The sequence below is a fragment of the Balaenoptera ricei genome, chromosome X (genome assembly GCF_028023285.1).
Source record: "Balaenoptera ricei isolate mBalRic1 chromosome X, mBalRic1.hap2, whole genome shotgun sequence".
NCBI lineage: Eukaryota > Metazoa > Chordata > Mammalia > Artiodactyla > Balaenopteridae > Balaenoptera > Balaenoptera ricei.
The window spans coordinates 9,880,370-9,900,560 of record NC_082660.1 but is presented as its reverse complement, the minus strand read 5'-3'; positions in this window follow the sequence as shown (position 1 = coordinate 9,900,560).

The following is a 20,191-nucleotide window of genomic DNA, read 5'->3' as shown; positions in this document are numbered from 1 at the left end:
TTTAATCCTCATAACAGCTCCATGAGTGAAAATAATAATAACTAACGCATATTGAGCAATTATGTGCCAGGAGTTATGTATACTGCCTTAAGCAAAATTATTTCATTTACTGCCCTCAACAATTACCCTAATAGGGAGGTACTATTGGAATGCTCAATCTAGAGGTAGGGAAACTAATGCGAGGTGAAGTAACTTTCCCATATCTACATAGCTCATAGTTGGTGGAGCTAGTACTGGAATTCACATCCTCTGCCTCTGGAGCTCAAGCTCTGTGGTAAACTGCATGCTTCTCTGTGTAATACAATTAAAGTACTGATAGCATATTTGGTCACATTCAAGTTATGGTAGTATAAAAAATTTATAAAAAGAAAACTCAATTAAGTAGATTTGGGAGATCAGAAGAGGGGAATCTCCCTTCCTTCCTGGCAAGAGCTCAGTCAATGAGAGACTGTCACGACTCAGCCAGTGGAAAGCCATGGCCTCTTTGTTTACTCTAGCCTCCCAACTTCCTTTCTCCTCTATAAAACAGTTCTCCTCTTCATTTTTGCAGGGGACTTGCACAGGGCTCGCCAAGGTTGCAGAATTGCGATTCTTTGCTCATCCTGAATAAACTCATTTTTGCTGGAGAAATAACAGGCTGTCTAATGGTTTCAGGTCAACAGTAGGCAGAATATAGGCTCCCAAAGATGTCCACGTCCTAACCGCTGAGCATGTACATATGTTACTTCATATGGCAAAAGGAACTTTGCAGATGAAATTAAGGATTTTGAGATGGGAAAAGAATCCTAGATTATCCAGATGGGTCCAATGAAATCACAAGATCCTGATAAGTGAAAGAGAAAGCAGGAGAGGCAGAGTCAGAGAAGGAGATGTGTTGAGGGAAGCAGAGGTCAGCGTGATTTGGGGCCACAAGGCAAGAAATGTGGATAGCCTCTAGGATCTGGGAAAGGCAAAGAAATGGATTCTCCCCTACAGGCAGCAGAAGGAACCAGCCCTGCTAACACTTTGATTTTAGCTCAGTGAAATCCACTTTGGATTTCTAACCTCCAGCGTGGTAAAATGATGAATTTGAGTAGTTTCAAGTCAATAAGGTGTGGGGATTTGTTATAGCAGCCATAGGAAACATACACAGGCCGTATTTTACTTACTTGGGCCACACATTCGTAGACACACAAAGGCAGCAACATAGGGAGTTATTCTAATTCAAGCTAATGGCTGAAGCTTCAGGGAACAAAATAATGCAATTAGATGGGGTTTCAGGTGAGAAATAGCCTCTGGGCTAAGTAACTACCTGGAAACTCAAGAGGAAGAACTCTGCGACTGACTGCCCATATTGACTGCACTGGGCTTAGCATGTCTTCCCTGAAGGCAGACACTAAACTACCCAGCTCTGTAGGGGAGAGAGATCTGGAGAGACCTAGAGAGCTGTATTACCCCAAGGGCAAGAGAGGATTTTTTCTTTTTCAAATAAGAGCAGGCATTCCTGTAATCTGAATTGTTTTTTCCCCCTAGTATCAAAAAGCCAATTTTTAGATTTCCATATGTTAATGACACCACCCCCTACTCTGTTAAAAGATATCACTGTGCCTTCAGAGATTATTAAAAATATGACCTATGGGGATGATTATATAAGTACTCCTTGAAATACCAATCATAAATTTTCCTGAAAAGCTGTGTGTGTCTGAATACATTAGCATGATCTAGGGTTTCTCAGCCTTGGTGCTATTGATATTTAGGAGCAGATAATTCTTTGCTGGGGGGACTGCCCTGTGTATTGTACAATGTTTAGGAGCCTCTCTGGCCCCTACCCACTAGATGCCAGTATCACCCCCTCCCTCAACCGTGACAAAATGTCTCCGGACATTGCCAAATGTCCCCTGAGGAGCAAAACTGTCCCTGGTTAAGAACCACTAGCATAAGCAAAGACAAACCTTATTTTTGTACTTCCATCATACTGTTATGAATGTCTACCCTCCTCATCACTACCCAGAACGTCACCCCACCCTGCCCATCAAAAGTAAATAAATGAAAGAACCAGTGGCATTGGGGAAATGATGTTGAGAGAATGGATTCTAGGCAAGCATATGAAACTGCCCCATTGTCTCTACAGTGTTCCTCAGATTGTTATCTCAGTTCTTTTTTTTTTTTCCTCAGAGTTTTATTTGCAGCTCCTAAAAAAACTGAAATGTCAGTAAATATAATTTAATTATTCGTTTGCCTTTAGTCACTGATATATTAATTCCAAAAGAGTAAGATAACGACAACATGCAAATAAACAAAGGTTCCTGGGCACAGGTTTTAAGTCTTCATTACACTCCTGATTTCACATTAATGAGGGGGGCAGGACTTTGCAGCAATCTGACTAGAGATTATTAGTGCCTTTGTGCCAATCAAAACCTGTTCAAAATTCAAGGATGGCTCCAATGTCACTCTCTAAAGAAACTTTTCTGATGCCCTCCTCCGTTGCTCTTTCTATGGGTTCCCCCTTGTTCTTTTACAACATTTATTTTCCTCTGTCTTTTATGAGATTTAGTTGTTCATATGCCCATCTACTTCACCTTGGGAGCGCCTTATCTCTAGTGGGGATAAATCCCTTTAAAACAGTGGTTCTCAGTGGTAGCTGCACAGCAATACCATTTGGAGAGCTGTTAAAAATACCAATGCAGCAAGAGTAACTCTCATTGATTGCTGGTGAGAATGCAAAATAGTACACCACTTTGGAAAACAGGATGTCGGTTTCTTACAAAACTAATCATATTCTTACCATATGATCCAGTTCCTGGGTATTTACCCAGAGGTGTTGAAAACTTAGTCCATACAAATACCTACATGGGGTGTTTATAGCAGCGTTATTCATAATTGCTAGAACTTGGAAGCAACCAAGATGTCCTTCAGAAGGTGAATGGATACAACAGTGGTACATCCAGACAACGGAATATTATTCAGCACTACAAGAAATTAGCTATCAAGCCATGAAAGGACATGGAAGAACCTTAAGTGCATGTTACTAAGTGAAAGAAGTCGATCTGAAAAGGCTACAAACTATATGATTCCAACTATATGGCATTCTGGAAAAGGCAAAACTATGCAGACAGATGAGCGGTTGCCAGAGGCTGGGGGGAAGAAGGAGGGATAAAACAGTGGATTTTTAGGGCAGTGAAACTACTCTATATGATACTATAATGGTAGATACATGTCATTATATGTTTGTCCAAACCCGTAGAATGTACAACACACAGAGTGAAGTGGAATGTTGTCATGTAAACTGTGGACTGTGGACTGTTACGATGCATCAATGCAGGTGCATCAATAGTAACAAATGTAGCACTCTGGTGGGGGTGTTGATAGCGGGGGAGGCCGAGCATGTGTAGGGGCAGGGGGAGTATGGGAGATCTCTGTACCTTCCCCTTAATCTTGCTGTGAAGCTTAAACTGCTCTTTAAAAATGAAGTCTTAATAAATAGCAAACAAAACAAAACCAATGCCAGGGCCCTACCTCCTAAGATGATGATTTAATTGCTTTGGGGTAGGACCAGAGAATCAGTATTTTTAAAGACTCCCCAAGCGATGCAAATCACTGGGGTTGAGCACCACTTGGGCATACTGCAGGAGTCAGGCCAAATCCAGCAGCCGCCTACCTTTGTGAATAAAGTTTTACTGGAACACAGACACGTTCACTTGTTTACATATTCTCTGTAGCTGTTTTCATGATACAACAGCAGAGTTGAATAGTTGCATCAGGGACTGTCTGGCTGGCAAAGTCGAAATTCTTTTCTATCTCATTCTTTATAGAAACAGTTCTGGAACCCTGATGTAAACTGTTGATGCTAACAGAGGAATAGCTTTTTAAAAAAAATTACATTACCCCCACAGATTATTGGCTGGTTGTAAGAAGAAACACATAGACTACAACAGAAGGACCAAGCTTTCATCACCTGTACCCAATGGTAAAACAAAGAGAAATTACGTTAACCCAGACATAAGATGTAACACCAGCAACACACTTGATGGAAACTTTCCCAGAAGTTTGATTTGATTTGGACTTTACTTAGACCTTTGATTGTAACCTCCAATAACAAATTATAGGTGATAAAAGAAAAATCTAAAACTAAAACAAAGCAATTAGACAATCCAGAAGTTGAGATATTCCACAGAACCTGACTCCTTCAACAAGTCACTGGCATTAAAGAAAAGGCAGGCAGCTAGTCCGAAATAAAAGAGATTCTAGAAATGTGGGCCATCTTTGAATCCTGGTTTGGACAGTTATCTTGGGGACGATTGGGATAGTTTGAATATGGAGTGGGTATCACATGATTTGAAGGCACTGTTAATCCACATAGGTGTGAGAATGCTGTTGTGGATGTGTAATAAAATATATTTCTCAAAATTGCAGGCTGAAGTATTTACGGTATATAATCATGATTTCTGCAATTTGTTTTAAAATACTTCCTCCAAATACGATGCAGATATGGCGAAACTATAATGATTGCTAAATCTACATGACAGGTTGATGGGATGGGCATATAGATGTCCTTACACTATTCTCTGTGCCGTTTTATATGTTTCAAAATGTTCATAATGAACAATCTAAAAAAGGTCACACTTGGTCACACCACCAACACAAACAATGTTAGGCTGAGGTCAGAAGCTGGTGAATGCTTCCTGGGTCACTAACACTGAACTCACAAGAGAGAGCTGCAAGGGGGCCAGGTTATGAGCCAGCGGAGGGGAACACGTATCAAGACAGGAGGAAGCTTGAAGCTCCCAGAAGGTCAAGGCCAAGGAATGGCCAGGGGAGAGCAGAAAGGATCCGTTCAGCAGGACAGCGGTGCGGTCATACTGGTGGCGAATTCCAGGGGACCTGTGTTACTCATGGATTCAATGTGTGTTTACTGAGCGCGCAGGTCCTGTTTGAGGAGCAGGGGAGAGGAGAGCAAGTGACGAACAAGCAAACCAATAAGTGAGAATGGCTGCGGTGCTGAAAGCCATCAGGAAACCAAAGGAGGGCAGCGGGATAGAAGTGATGGAGGAGGAAGAGGGGCCGACTTCAGATGGAGTGGCCAGACACTCTGGCATTTTCCAGGAGCCCTGAGTAACGACGTCTGATGGAAGAAGCGTTTGGAGAAGAGGGGACAGAAGCTCAATGACGCTGAGGCAGGAGTAAACTTGATGTGACGCAAAATAAAGAGGCCCGGGCGCCAGAAGGGGAAGGGGGTGGGGAGAGTGGTCCCAGAGGAGGCATGAAAGGTAGGCAGGGGCCACATGAGGGCAGCCATGTGGGCTGAGCTGAGGGCTTGAGAGTGGCTTCTCAGGGCGGAGGGAAGGCCCTGGCGCATTACAAGCCCCAGGGGCAGGCCTGTGATCTAAGCTGTGTTTTTGAAAGACCTGGTCCATAAAAAATGGACTGAAAGGGGGAAGAGTTGAAGCACGAAGAGCCATAAAGAAGCAGCTGAAGTCATCCAGGTGAATGACGATGGTGGACCTTGGTCACCAGTGGTATTGATTAAACCAAAGGGGCCGATTCCAGAATCTTGTTAACAGATAGGATGTGGGGACAGAGGCGAGGAGGAGAGAGGAAGCAAGGATGACTCCTTGAGGCTCGGCCTGAGTGTCTGCCGTGGTGCAATTTAGGGAGATGGGGAAATCCTCTGGATCTCACAAGCAGGGTGTTTTGTTTCTGCAACATGTGAAGCTTACTCCTACCTCAGGGTCTTTGGACTTCTATGCTGTCTTTGGGGAACCTTTCTTCCCTCAGTTCTTATTAGTCAGGTCTCATCGGAGATGCCATTTTCACAGAGAATTCTGTCCGACCCACTCTATCAATGCTCTTGGGACGGGGCAGGAGAGGAGAGTGTGGAGAAACAGCCGGCTTTGTTAGAGAGAGCCAGGCTTACAAAGAAGGACTTGAGAGGTGGCATTGGGCCCTTGTGGCCAAAGGTGGGCATCGCACTGGCAAAGTGCTGCTTGTACTCAGCCCGGCCAGCCTCCTCCTCCTCTTCTTCTTCCTGTTCCTGTTCCTCTTCTTCCTCCTCTTGGCCACCTTGCAAGTCTGACCTCTCATTTCCCCGGAACAGGCCAGGGAGTCAGGGACTTTGCAAGCACGCACGCAGCCGGCTGCTTGCAGAATGGACAGGGCCTTCAGCCCGCACCGGCCGGGGGGAGCCTCAGCCCCACCCTCCAGGGCCCTGCCTGCCCGAAGCACGGCTTGACCTTCCAGTACAAACTGGGCATCTGTGGTCACCTCCCCACTTGCTCTTAGGCAACTTGAGGACAACAGCTTTGACTTATTCACGTTTATCTCCCACAGCATCTAGCACAATACTCTGTAAATAAATAAACAAGTACCACTTTGCAAATAGACTAATTTGTGGAATGGAAGAATCTAAACATTGGAGCCACCAGGCCTCAGATTTATTATGGTATCACATAAGTCATTATGGTATCTAAGAAATATCCATATGATAATATATCTAGAGGCCAACTCACTGTCTGCATAAAACCAATATTCTTTAATCATCCTCTGTCACAATTTAACTAACATATCCAACTTATGTTAGATATTTACTCCTCTTTTCTTGTTTCTACATTTATCTCTGGCACATTTGGTCCTTCCAAAGACGAGAGTGCTGGGGGATAAGAATAACAAGGAAAATCTGGAACATGATGAAGAGCAGAAATGGGGAGTAACAGAAGCCAAAAACCCTTAGAAGCAAATGTCCTCACACTGTCCTCACTCAACCTGCCACGAGCCATGGAAATAAGCGGAGTTGGCATAAACAGTTTCACTTGCATAGATGGAGAATTATATTCTCCACCGAGGGAGAAAGAGAGAGAGAGAGATTGAGATTAACTCGCTTTTCAAGTCTCATCAAGATAGAAGGATATAAGATCAACGGACAAATTAATTTACACTATATTCAAGTTGTCCATTTTCTCTAGGAAAAACAAATACATGAACATGGAACTTGAACAGTAAATTTCCTTCTAATGACAGATTTTCTTCAGCTGCGATCTGGTTTAAGCTAAGGCACATGCAATTTAATTGTATTCTTCTAACAAAATATGAGAATTAACCCTTTCTATGAGACTTGCTAAAAATGGAATTATGAGATTTTTAGTTTCAGAGTTCTGTGTGCGTGTGTTTCTTTTTTTTTTTTAAAGGATCCCCTTTTTTTTTTAATAAATTTATTTATTTTATTAATTTATTTTTGGCTGTGTTGGGTCTTTGTTGCTGCATGAGGGCTTTCTCTAGCTGCCGTGAGCGGGAGCTTCTCTTGTTGTGGAGCATGGGCTCTAGGTGCGCAGGCTTCAGTAGTTGCAGCACACAGGCTTCAGTAGTTGTGGCACACAGGCTTAGTTGCTCCATGGCATGTGGGATCTTCCCGGACCAGGGCACGAACCCATGTCCCCTGCATTGGCAGGTGGATTCTTAACCACTGCGCCACCAGGGAAGCCCACGTGTGTTTCTTTTTTAAAAAAATTAAATAAATGTATTTATTTATTTATTTTTGGCTGCGTTGGGTCCTTGTTGCTGCGCGCGGGCTTTCTCCAGTTGCGGTGAGCTGGGGCTACTCTTCGTTGCGGTGCATGGGCTTCTCATTGTGGTGGCTTCTCTTTGCTGTGGAGCAGGGGCTCTAGGTGTGTGGGCTCAGTAGTTGTGGCACGTGGGCTCAGTAGTTGTGGCTCGCGGGCTCTAGAGCTTAGGCTCAGTAGCTGTGGCGCACGGGCTGAGCGGCTCCGCGGCATGTGGGATCTTCCCGGACCAGGGCTCGAACCTGTGTCCCCTGCATTGGCAGGTGGATTCTTAACCACTGCGCCACCAGGGAAGTCCCGTGTATGTTTCTTTTAATTGTTGATCATGACATTAGTTCCAAGTGTTCTCTTCAAATCAGTATCATTACAAAATCTCTCATGACCTTAAACTATCAAAACAGAAACAGTAACAAAACAAACTCTATTTAAACAAAATGAAACTCTTTTGTGATCTTGATACTTGGCCTGAACTTGTTGAAGAACCAAACTAGAAATCAAATTGAAAGGGCATAAAAGTCATATAAGTTAAAGTGGCAGTTTGGCATCCATCCTGGGTCGAAAGGGCACTAATAATCTCAAGATTAGGGGTAGAAAATTCAAGAAAGGAATGCTATCCAAATCATATTTTATAATCGTAATATGACAGTTAACTTCCTTTTCCTTTAAACCAAATGAACTTGATTCACATATGTCATAGTGCTTGCTACATTCAAACATGTAGTGACATCCAAGGGAGGGGCACTCATTAGAATTAATACTCCTCCAATAATTTTAGGGTTTGCACTCTGCCAGTTGGTGTCATCTCTCTGCTTTAGGCAGATTTCTCAAAAGGATACACTGGTTGCCCACTTTCTAATGAAAAAGCCATTCTGGTAAATTAAATATGACAAATATGAAGAAGCAGATGGTTCAACTTACTTTCTAAAAATGTCATTGAAGGTTAGTGTTACTAATTATTATACATGGACTCATTTCACCTCAATATTGGGGGCACTCCCATGCAGCCCTCTCAATAAAACGAGTTTATTAACCAATGGAATACGGGACTCAGATGCTTTTCCTCATTTTCCCGAGAAATACTTCTGCCAGTCCTAGAAATTGACAATGCAGGATTCTACAAGAGGGATTTCAGATTCATAAAGGACATCCCTGGGTTCTAAACAGCTGACCCTGATCTTCCCAAATACCTTGGGAGAGAGAATCAGAAGCAACTATAAATATTTACAGTGGGTTCCCTCCAAGGCTATTCTGCTAGAGCACACCTTCCAGATGAGGGCTTGAGAAAGTGATGTGGGCCAGCATTATGAAATGTAAGGAACACCCCAGAGAGCATGGGGTCAGGCACTGATGCAAAGTCAAAGCGGAATGAATGCTGCAGCACAAATATTTGGCAGAAAGCTTCAGTGTCCATGCTGTTTTCACATTTTGTGGCCTTGATAAATTTGAAAGATGCCTTTATATTTCAAAAAAATGTATCGGATATCTACAACTGTGTGCAGCTCTATCTCCCCACCCACACCCCACATCCATACCTTCATTTACATATATATCCACATCTACATAGAACCTACTGAGTCCTGGGAACCATTCTAAGTACCAAACACGTACCAGTGAAGCAGGTAGACAGTATGGCAGTTTCTCAGAAAACTATAAAAAGAAGCACCATGTGACCCAGCAATTTCACTCCCGATATATACACCCCAGTGTTTATAGAAGCATTATTTACAATTGCCAGATATGGAAGCAACCTAAGTGTCCATCAACAGATGAATGAATTGGGGGTGGGGGGTGGGATGAACTGGGAGATTGGGATTGACATATATATACTAAAATGTATGAAGTAGATAACTAATAAGAACCTGCTGTATAAAAAAATAAAATAAAATTCAAAAAAAAGATGAATGAATAAAGAAGACGTGATACACACAGACACACATAAACACACAATGGAATACTACTCAGCCATAAAAAAGAACGTAATTTTGCTATCTGCAACAACATAGATGGACTTGGAGGGTGTTATGCTAAGTGAAATAAGTCAGAGAAGGACAAATACTATACGATAACACTTATATGTGGAATCTAAAAAATAAAAGAAACTAGTCAATATAACAAAAAGGAAACAGACTCACAGATATAGAGAACAAGCTAGTGGTTACCAATGGGGAGAGGAGAGAAGAGGAGCAAGATAGTGGTAGGGGATTAAGAGGTACAAACTACTATGTATAAAATAAATAAGCTACAAGGACATATAGTACAACACAGGGAATACAGCCAATATTTTATAATGACTATAAATGGAGTATATCCTTTAAAAATTTTTGTGAATCCCTATATTATATACCTGTAACTTAGATAATATTGTACAGCAACTATATCTCAATAAAAAAAGGACTCCAGAGCCTTAAATAAAATCTCTAGGGAAACGTCAAAGAACAGTAGAGAGATGAAAATTGATATATTCCAGGTGATGTGAATGTAACACCTACTAATAACATCCACATAATCATTTAAAACTTATCAAATTCATCCTTTATTAAATGTCTAACTGGAAACAAGTTTGTCCATTAAGTTTGTGAAAACTTTGCTAGCTTATAATTAAAACATAGTTCATATCACCATCTTTGCAGGAAAAAACCCAAACATGTAAGGGGCCAAGTTAATGGCTTTTCTATCCACAAAGGAATTCATTCTCCAGCCAGCCCTATGGGAAGGGTTGGGTGAAGGCCTACATGCCTTACAGCCCACAACCTCCCTGTTTCCCAGAGAAGCCTCCTGGGACTAATTAATCTACTGTTATGCTTGTCAACAGAGCTTAACCAATTCTACACTATGCCTCACACTAGCAGTTGGAGGCTATAATTGTTATTGGTCAGTGCCCAACACCTACACCAACAGATGTCTGTTAGTTAAATTTGTCAACACAGCCAGATAAGTAGGGAATTTCATGCTTCAGATGTGGCAAACTGGATCCAGGCTTCTCTGAACCCTGGAAACGCCAACCTACAATATGCTGGAAGCACACGACCCGCCCCAACGTTTCAGTCATCTCTGCCTCAGCACTTGTGAAACAGTATAAATTCTGCGTGCAAAGTCCCCAGCCTGAATCTTTATAAAGCTATATTCTGCAGTGTGTATCTGCCACACACCAGCGTTCTGCGTCAGAACACAAATAAATCCAAACATGGGGGTGAAAACAACAAATGCACTGCAACTCTTCCAGGCTCTTCCATGTTATACTTGATCAATAAAGCAAAGGACTTTTTGACTGCCATGTCAGAGGAAGGAAAAAGGGAGGAAGACAGGGAGGGAGGGAGGGAGGGAGGAAGGAAGAAAGGGAGAGGAGAGTGAGAGAGACAGAGGATTACTGCTGACACCCAGTGTTTGCCCACAGTATAATTCTTCAGCTGTGAGCAGGCCAACAAGAAAGCTAGATCATTCCCTCAGAAAGGTTAGCGAACAACAATACCTCTTGAAAACATATATTAGGAACTATATTTTTAATCTGGTTTTGAAATGCAATAAAAGAATACCTAAACGAGAAGGGAAAAGATCATGCAAGGGGAAAAAGGGTTACAGGGTCAAGGGGAAAAAGGGTTACAGGGTGAACGGCAAAACAAACTGTATTTGTCAATTTGTCCTTGAAAAGGAGCCACCATTCTGTCTCATCATCCTAAATACTTACTTTAAATTCCCTCATTTCACCATCTCTCAGGTTCAGCATGGAGATTTATGGTACAGTCTCACCCTGAAATTCTAGGATTCCACTGTGATTCTGTCCTCCCTAAATGGTTGTGACTTTTAGTTATGACAGCCATCACTCAGGGATGGCAAAATGGGTAAGTCATGACATTTCCATATCAAAACTATTGTCTATTCTTATTATCACACACATACAGTGAATTCACTTACAGTTTCGAAGAATGGCTACAGGTTCCCATCTTGTATAAACAGTCAAGTGTGTAAGATTTTGTTTAAAACCTGATTTTTATTTTTTGATCGCACAAAGCTATTTATTGCGGAATTGTTTACCATACTGAATACTAGAAAAATAGCTTCTATGTCTAACAATAAGGGAACTGTTAAATAAATTAAGTTTCATGCTTACAATTTTAAATTGTGCATCCATAAAAATAAGATTGAAGATGGATGATAGTGTTGTCCAGTGGTTCTAGACACAGATTTAGAGCAAAACTGTCTAGGCTCAAACTGAGGTTCAGCTACTTAGTAGCTGTGTGACCTTGGGCAAGTTACATAATTTCTCTGTATTTTAGTTATCTATAAAATGAAGACAATGACAATCTAAAATAGGGGTGTTTTGAAATTTACATGAGTTAATATATGTAAAAGACTTAGAAAAGTATCTTTTCACATTAAGGACTATTTTCTTTCTTTTTTTTAACATCTTTATTGGAGTATAATTGCTTTACAATGGTGTTAGTTTCTGCTGTATAGCAAAGTGAATCAGCTATACATATACATATATCCCCATATCTCCTCCCTCTTGCGTCTACCTCCCACCCTCCCTATCCCACCCCACTAGGTGGTCACAAAGCACTGAACTGATCTCCCTGTGCTATGCGGCTGCTTCCCACTAGCTAGCTATTTTACATTTGCTAGTATATATAAGGCCATGCTACTCTCTCACTTCGTCCCAGCTTACCCTTTCCCCTCCCTATGTCCTCAAGTCCATTCTCTACATCTGCGTCTTTATTTCTGTCCTGCCCCTGGGTTCTTCAAAACCTCTGATTTTTGAAAATGCATCTGGTAGATCCATAGGGAAATATTTTATTACCTTGTATTCCCTCAGGGGTGAAAATGCTGTCTTGACAAATGGATTACTTGGGAAAAAAGTATGTGCAAATTTCCAATCTTCTTGGAGACAGACATTAGTCAAAAGGCAATGTCATCTTCTGTAATTTTCCTGAAAAGCTATGTGCTGTTTGTTCTAAAAACAGCAACAACAAACAAATGCTCTTGCTTTAAAAAGAAGAATAGATCAATGGTTTGGTTATTTTAAAATGCGGCCTCATCAGTTCAATACCTACTTAATTGTTTTCCAGACCAGAGGGCAAGATAGACCAGGCCTATCTTAATTTAGATTAATCATGTGTTTTTTAAAAAATTACCTCTATGGTCAAGAAAACGGAAATATAAATGAACAAAAAGATGATGAAAAGTGGTCAAAGAATGTTTTCCAGTTTTTTTTCTTTCTTTCTCTTGAAGCAACAGAAAGTAATAAAAAGAGAGAACTGATGTTTGAAAAACACAGATTAATAGGGTTGCCAGATGAAATACAGGACACCCAGTTAAATTTGAATTTCAGACGAACATGCTATCCGTTCTTGATTTTTATTTGCGAAATCTAGCAATTCTACTAGTGATCCTTTGTTTCTCCTTAAGAACTAGGGAAATCAAGGCACAGACTGACCGACAGAAGACACAGAGTAGATAGTTTCAGATTGAATCTGCGGTCTGCCTTCAGACCACTGGTGCGTCCTGTTCACATCTTAGCTACGAACTTTTAAGCTTGTTACCTTCAAAAATGAAGTAAATGTACACTGAGTTGGAACCCAAAATAATTATTTTAAATCTTTTACTGTATCTAGACTTAACTTAGCTTAAATTAAATAGTCTTATCTCCGGGACATGGGAAGCAGAAAGAAGATAATGCAGACACTTAGATCTGAGTTGAAAATTCATAGACGGAGGAAAGAAGGAAGTGTGTCTAAGACAGCAGCCATTAGTCACATGTGGCTCCTTAAATTTTGATTAATTAAAATAAAATAAAATAAAATAATTAGTTGCTCAGTTGCACAGCTCTATTGATTTCAAGCACACATTAGGCACACGTGCCTGCCAGCACAGATCTCCACCCTCGTAGAAAGCTTCATCAGACAGGGCTGGCCTGGAGTCTTCTAAGACCCTACCTGGTACACAGTTGTGCAATTCCGGGTCGCTGGGACAGTGATATAGGAAGCAGTGCTCAGGACGCAACAAGCCTCAAGGTAATCCTATCAGCCAGAAGTTTTGTTCCTGAGGTTCTCTAATAGGTGGGGCCCCTGTGCTCCCACTCTCCCCTGATGCTCCTTATCCCTGAGGAGGTCATCTAAGGGGCTCAAGCTAGAGATTTTCAGCACAAGGTAGGGTGATGTCAAAGAGGACAGAGCCCTGGTGCAGGAGTGAGAGCACCTGGCTTCCCAGGAAGCTCTCCACCAGTTAGCAAGTTGCTTTCCCTATTTGTCCCTCAGTTTCGTCATTTCTAAAATGAGGACCAGATAGTGGATGATTTCTAAAGACTCTTTTGGCTCTCAAATGCTGTGGTTCTGAGTAAGCAGCACTGACAGACTAGAGTCCCAGGAAGCGTGAGCAAATTTAGATACTAACTAGAAAAGATCCTTTCCTGATTTGCCTCCAGTCATCACAGAACCGGAGTGAGTTCTGCAAGGATGGTTCATCATGCCATGGACTCATTTTTCATAGATGTCTATAGCAGTGATAACTTCTGTCCAGCACATCACCCCTGGAGAAGCTCTTTCTCTCTTTCTTGACAATGTCAGGAGTCTGACTGTGTTATTCTCCTCTCCCCCATCCCCATTTCGATGACGTGAATAAGGAGGTGGGGTCGACTGGAAGCATGACTCCACTGTAAGGATATTATTCTCTTTTGAGAATTTTCGTTATTAAAGGAATTCAAAACTTTTCTCTTCAAATGCATTCTGTGAGAAGTTTATGATTCTCAGCTTCAGAGGGTCTCAATTCAAGGTAAGGGGTTTGGATTGAGCATCTGTTTAGGTCTTCTGTACCAAAGGACTGACTCTGTGTACTGATACTTCTTTCCATGCTGATCTGGAAACCTCAGAGATTACTGACCCACAGTAAAGTCTTTGAGACATAAGGGGGAATGAATTTAATAGATGATTTCCATCAACACTCTCTTGATTACATTTTAAAGTACCTCTTGAGCCACACATTGAAATCCAAAATGTGTGAGAAGGCGACAAAGAGGAGAGGATTTCTAAAAGATATATAAGACTTTGTTCTTGGCCCCTCAAAACTCAATGTAACTTGGAGTGACTGACTGCAGATGCAGAAAAAGGCAATAAACACCATAAGGAATAGATTTCAGCCTTGGCTTCACCACTCCTGAGCAATATAGCCGTGAGCAAAGTACTGCGCTTTTGGGAGCACCAATTTCCAGGCTTCTCTGAAATGAGGAGGTCCCAAATGTGACTGCTAAGGACCCAGTCCCACCCACCATTCTGCCGTTCCAGGGTGATAGAAAAAAGGACTCTTAAAGTGGACATATTTTGTTGCAGTATCTAGGTATATCAAACATTCTAGAGAACATAAGTAATGCAGATCAAACACTGAGCAAAAATCTACATTCTTGTTAAAAGGTAAAGAATTGACAACAAAAGTGATCACCTCACAAACGAAATTTGGCATACACTGGAGCTTTGGAGAAACCTAAACAAAGGTAAAAAGGGATCATGTCCAAGTGAAGAGAAAAACTTCACCTCTTGAATATTTCCAAATTACTTAATTCGTATTTCATGGAGTTGTCCTTTCTTTTCTTTTCTCTTCTTCTTCTTTTTTTTTTTCTTTTTCAGTTTACACTCTCCCTTTCATGCCATTGACAGGTTCTGTCCTCAGAATGAAAAAATAAAACTGCAATGGCCCTGGGTTTTGGTCACCTACCTTTGATTCCCTGCACAACTTTATTCTTCCATTGCAAAGCTGAAGTTTAATATTGTAGCCTGGAACTTAAGTTAGCTGCACTAGAAATACTCTAGGAAGACTAGAAACTACAATCAGCAAAGCTAGTAAACTATCAGACTCCATTTTCAATTTGACTTCTACTGCAGTCACAATTTCATTAACTCCTCTGATGGAGTCAGATGAATCTGGGGTTAAATCATGCTTAGTAGCTGCAGGACAGCACATGATATATTATTCTTGGTGGTAATCTATGAAATGGGAATGAGACTGCTTATCCTGCAAGACTTCATGAGAAATGAGGAAACATATGTGAAGTGTTTAGCAAGGGTCTCTGGTACCATGATTAATTATACAAAATAACAGTATATCCACAATTCAGAGATCCTTCCTTGCTTAAAAAGTAAACTTTTCTATACATTCACTAGAATGTATCTTGCATCTAAATATGTAAAAAGCTTTTGTTAACTTTTTTTATTGAAGCATAACATATATCATGAAGTACATAAATCTGAAGTGTATAGCTCGAGTATGTATACCTCCATGTAACCAACACTCATGCCAAGATACAGACCATATCCAGCACCCAGAAGGTTCCCTCATACACCTTCCCAGTCAATATCCAACTGGCCCCCAGAAGGAACCATTATTCTGACTTTATCACCATAGATTAGCTGTGCTTGTTCTTATTCCTCACATAAATAGAATCACACAGCATACGTACTTTGATCTGGCTTCTTTTGCTCAAGCATTATGTCTGCATAGTTTATTCTTTGCATTGTTGTACAGTAGTTCATTGTTTGACTATACTACTTTTTGGGGGGTGAGCAGAGATTTCTATACTCCAGAGGTAACATAAAGCTAGCAACAGGAGATGTGTCACAATGCTAACCAAGGTGACCAACAGGTAGTTTAGTTACACCACTGATGGACACAGACACTGGCTACCAGACATACAAGACAAATCTATCAGATGCCTGAGGAAGGAGGGAAGGGGAGAGAAGGGACGGAAAATACTTGATGATCTCAGAGTTTGTTTTATATCACACCATATTGCTCATCTAGCCCGCAGAGACTCGTATTACAAGAAAAAAACAGAAGTTTCTGAAATGATATGAGTACATCCATTAGGAACAGTCACATTATTAATATTATTTGTATTAAATCTCAAACAAGAGGGATTTCCAGCAAGATGTTGATCCATGATTAATTCATTTTAATTATGTTTTTCTTATTTACCTGATTTAAACTTCTCTCTTCAATCATGACACCTTATTAAAAAGCTATCTGCATAGATATAACTTTCCTTCCACAATCCTCCTGCCTCCGAGTGAGATTCATTTCACTTTCTAATCAATAACCCTCGTGCTCCTTTGTGCATCTTTCAGCTGGCTGTTTGCACGTTATTTAATCTGTCTTACAATTTCCTAGAGGCTTAGATTTAATGCTGTAAAATAGAAATGAACAGCCTTTAAACACCAGGTTTGCCTGAAATGGTATTAACTTAAGTTTAATGTACCTGAGCCCCCAGGGATGTTTGTGGGATTCAAAACAGTGAAAAATATTTATCAAGGTTTCATCTGCAAATTTTGTTACTAAAATGCTTGCTGATATCATTGGACATTCCTCTCACACCGAGACAAAGATGGCTTCCCTATTGTTTTATGATTCTTAACCTGTAATTAAAAGAATAGCACAACCCCATGAACGCATAGTTAAAACTAAATACAGGACAGAAAAATAGCCTTCAATAAAATTAAAAAGCTTTCCTTTATGTCTTGTTTGCCAATAACTGCATGTTTTGATTCATTCCTAGCGTAAGTGCTGAATGTTAAGCAAATGTTTTTCTCCTGAAAGGGGTAATTAGCACAAAACCCAAACTGTCCATAATGATCTTCAGGGTAAGCCTCCCCTCATAAGAACAGCTATATCTCTTCATTACAACTTCCTTTTTTGATGATCACCATCTCCATTTAGTACTCTTGATGAAAAGCCTTTGTCCTTTGAGCTGTACCTCTTTCTCTTATGCTCCACTGCGGGCCCCTTTGTAGCCTGTGACATACTAGGTAAACATGCAAAAACGGCAGAGGCATTTTCACGCCAAGATGATGAGTAGCCTACAGTAAAACAAGCAGAGAAGCAGGTAATTCACTCAGGTTCATTTTATTTCCTCAAAGCAAACTGAACAGGTGAAGGGGATACCTACTGAACAAACCTCAGCCAGCTCAGAGAGGGTTAGGTAGACCCCAAAATGCCTTGAGAAGTCCGTCCATCAAACGCAAGCCCCGAGGATTAGAAAAAGTCCCCCCAGATCAATCCACCCACACATGTTCAGCCTTGGCTGCTCATAACTTTCCCTCCATTCGTTCAGTGTATGAACCATTTAGTCTATACTTGGGTTCCAACTCTCCCAAGCTTCTCCCCCTCACATATTTTTCACGGAAATGGGCTGTTGCTTTGTACTTCATCATTTGAGAGGGTTATTTCATTTGGTGGCAATTTCAGCTGTGCTGATCTCACTCCAGATGTTATGAGATTTAACGCTGAAAACCTGGCTTCACTCTGCAGGGATCTGTTTTCAATCATGAGGCAGATACCCGTGTTCCTCATGTGATTTCCTAAGTAAGGTTTGATGCCGGTGAACTTGAAAGTCATGAAGTTTAATGAAGAGAAGCAAGAGGTGAGTGCCCTCAAAGCTCACCTGAAAGCAAAGGGTCCTTCTTATGTGTGTTTACCTGTGCACTTTCCCAATTTCTAAAAGGACGGTCAATGGAATGGTTTTAAAGGCCTTGGGTTACACATTAAGAGGAAACTTGGGAGAAAAACAAGGCACCATTTTAAACTCCTTGGGACAGCTTTTCCAAACAATACTCCTCCTCTTTGCAGGTTAAAGTGTGGATTTTTATCTATCATTTGGCTCAATGCCAGTCAAGATTATTCTTAGAAGTGCTTTGGTTCTCTTTCTTGTTCGTTGTTGTTAATTACATGTTAATATAGTTTCCTTAAAATTCACCAAAGGCTCTTGTGGTAGACATAGTTTTGAAATAAGCATTTTTTTTTAAACGCATTCCACTTCCTCCCTGTAAGACTTGACATGTAAAGGGCAATGTGGTGTCGGTGTTCTTTCCCATTAGGGCATAGGGCATAGTTTGATTAGAAATTCAAGTCAATTTAAATACTGACCTCATGACAATTACACAAGTAATTGAAGGACTGACTTGAGGTCCTTGGTATTACAGAATAAGGTCTATATTCTTAACGTCAGGCAGCAGGTCAGAAAGTGAGCTGGCCTCTCTACACCAAGCTGTCCCAGGTTGCACTGTATAGACTGAAAGTTCTTAGTGCGTTCTTTCAACTAACTAGTCCTATTGCTTCCTCTGACCACGCTGAAATTCTGCACAGCACACCGTTCAGGTTATGTCTGATTTCACTGATGACCAATAAGATATCAGCTGACTTCAAGGCGACCTCCTCTGACTTCGAGCCCAGTCTCTCTGCTCTACGATGCTTCAGTACCTATTTCCGCAAGACTGCTCCCCGGAAGGACTCTGAAACCTTGGCTTGCGATTGAGAAACTTACCATGAGAAGCAGGATATACCTGTTCAAACTCCTTGAAATAGCTTTTTCAAAAAGACCCGGGGGAGCAGGGAACATGGGCCATTCAAAAGTCTACCTAAAATTCCCCCTGAAACCTAAGCAGTCCTGCCACTTTTCTATCAATTAGATAGCCTGGAAGAAGTAGTAGAGCATTTTCCAAACTACATTCAGAGGAACACTGGTGGGTAACAGAAGTGACCTCCTAATGAATAAATTTTCAGAGAGCCATGGCTTATAGCTCCCTCTTGGAGAGGTATACCATCCAGGAAAAATTCTGAGATGTCCTTTGGCAAACCTGCTTATTTTTGTTTACCCTTGCATTTTCAAAATTTATCCGACCACGTAACCATGTTTTCCTGTAACATCCTTTGCAACTAATACTCCAATTCAGGCCACATTCCTCTAGTGAAGAAGAGCTCAGAGTAGACAGTTCCGGTGCCCCTTTCTGTGACTCTCGATAAAGCTCCCGATCTCCGCACTCCCAGTTCATTTCTTTCCAGAATCCAGGGGTTTAGCTGATGGTTACTGAGATTTTCTCCAGCCCTATCGGTCCACTATTCATACTCTATATTAATGATGATGGTGCCCAGCATATTAGTGTCAGATCAAATGCTACAGTACTGTAAAGATATCACTTTTCTGTGTTACAGTCAATACTACGTTGGGGTTGTGCCTCGTGGAATCACGGTGAGAGGTCTACTGTACCACCTTTTGCGGGGCAGATGAAATGGGGACAGCTGAGCATGATGAAAACATACCAAGAATAGCAGTCAGAAACAGCTCTCCTCCTGGCTCTGCCATTTACCTGTGAGACCTTAGGCGAGTCATTTACGTCCCTTTGATTGGATGGCTTCGTCTGGAATTTAAGCGGTTGAAGTGAATGACCTCTCAGGTCCGCATCGGGGCTAATACTCCATGACGCGGGGCCAGTGGCCTTCTTAAGTAAAGACAAGAATGTGTGGCTGCTGTGTCTCTGCTTTTACAGCCTGACACTGACCCTACTGATTACCTCACGTTGAGGCCTTGATTAGAAATGCAGTAATTATGATGCTGTTCCAAAGAGGATACTGCAGCATCTCTTTTGGCATCATTAATATTTATTCATCCATCCATTCAGCAGTCATTTATTAAAAGGCAATATATGCCAGGCGCTATGCTCACCCTCGGGGACACAAGCATGAGGAAGACAAGCCACTGCCACCCAGAAGCACAGAGCTTAATGGTAAATATAGACAAACAATACAAATTGTTCTATAACAACGTGATAAGGGTTTTGTTCTGCATCAGGGTTTCTCAGCCTCAGGAATGCTGAGATTTGGGGCCGGGTGACTCTCTGCTGGGG